The sequence below is a fragment of the Artibeus jamaicensis genome, unplaced genomic scaffold, assembly GCF_021234435.1.
Source record: "Artibeus jamaicensis isolate MK-2021 breed Jamaican fruit bat unplaced genomic scaffold, CSHL_Jam_final scaffold_916, whole genome shotgun sequence".
Classification (NCBI taxonomy): domain Eukaryota; kingdom Metazoa; phylum Chordata; class Mammalia; order Chiroptera; family Phyllostomidae; genus Artibeus; species Artibeus jamaicensis.
This window is the reverse complement of record NW_026522059.1, coordinates 1,784,857-1,786,387: the sequence shown is the minus strand read 5'-3', so window position 1 is coordinate 1,786,387 and position 1,531 is coordinate 1,784,857.

The following is a 1,531-nucleotide window of genomic DNA, read 5'->3' as shown; positions in this document are numbered from 1 at the left end:
ACTGTTCACCAGTCGGCCCGCCTGCGCTGCAGAGGAGGGGCCTGGCGTGAGGAGAGCCTCAGCACCACCCTGCTTATCAAAGTGGCCACGCCATTTTCTCCCTCGATGTCCACCCCCTCCTCTGTAAAACAGGATGCTCCCTACCTCATGGAGCCACTGTGAGGGTGACCGTGGCAGTCCCTATAAGACCCCAGCCTGCGGGCTGGCCCATAGTAATTTCTATAAAGTAGAGATAAGCATTAAACCTTTTGCAGCCATTTTACAGGCAACATAGGTTAGAAAGCCTCGAATAAGTGGCTTGAACAAGATAAAAATTTGTTTCTTACTCATGTTCGAAAAATCTGCAACTATGCAATCTACGTGTGGTGGAGAACTTCAGTCATCAGACATCCAGCCACCTTTGATCTTCCTGCTCTGCCATCCCTGATACCTCATGGTACAAAATGGCTGCTAGAAATCCAGCCATCACATCCCAGCTCTGGGGAACAGGAAGGAGGGAGGAGGAAGAATGTAGTACGTGAGAACTTTCCCAGAAGCCTCACCCAATGCCTCCTCACTCATTCCTATTTTCCAGGAAGTCAGTGAAATGCCATTTTTTTCACTGGGCACATTGTCACCCACAGTAATATAAAGATCCTGTCAATAAAGAAAAAGGGGGGCATGGATATGAGACAGAAGAACAGCGGTGTTTTGTGTGCCCTCCTCAGAGAATGGTTTTGAAAAATGGATAATATCGTGGTTGACAGGGCGTCTGAGAACCTTTAATAATCATTCATTGAATATAAAAGAACTGTGACTGGAAGATCTGAAAAAATAAAACTGAGTGTTTAACCAACCCCCTTTGCACAGAGATGGTGCAGAAAGCAAGAGGAGGCCCCCGCCCTCCTGCCAAAGCCAAAGCAAGGGCTTCAAAGGCCAAGAAGGCAGAGCCGAAAGGGGTCACAGCCACAAAGAAGAGAAAACCCACAGGCCACCCACCTTGGGCCACCTAGTGTCCTCAGACGAGCGTTCCCAGGAGCGCCCTCGCGAGTTCCCCCAGCGCAGAGGTGGCTGTGATGAGAGAAGATGGTCTGCGCTCACTGTTGGTGCCAAGGTGACGGTCACAGCGCCCAGACTGGGAAGGTGTCCTCTGATATCACGAGGCCAAGACCACCACCTGATGGGGGGACAGAGGCACGAGTTCAGTTGGCTCCTGACTGTGAGGATGTTGCCAACAAAACAAGAACCATCTAAACTGCGTCCAGCTGGCTAATTCTGAATAAGCTTAGCGTCCCTGGTCAGCAAGCAGAGTACGTGAGGAGGCGACGTGGGTGAGGGAGCACCTGGCAGGGGGGCCAGGGCAGCTTTGGGGGTGGGGGGTGCTGCAGTGCACGGGGGGGGGGGGGGCCTGGAGAATTGGATGGGCTGGTCTAGCTCCGTGGGAGCTGGGGTGTGCGGAGGAGGCGGGGTGAGGCTGCACAGGCCAGCTGTGGAGGGCCCGAAACTGTGCGGGGGCCGCAGTTCACTGGGAGGGTGCTGGGGAACCAGGGCA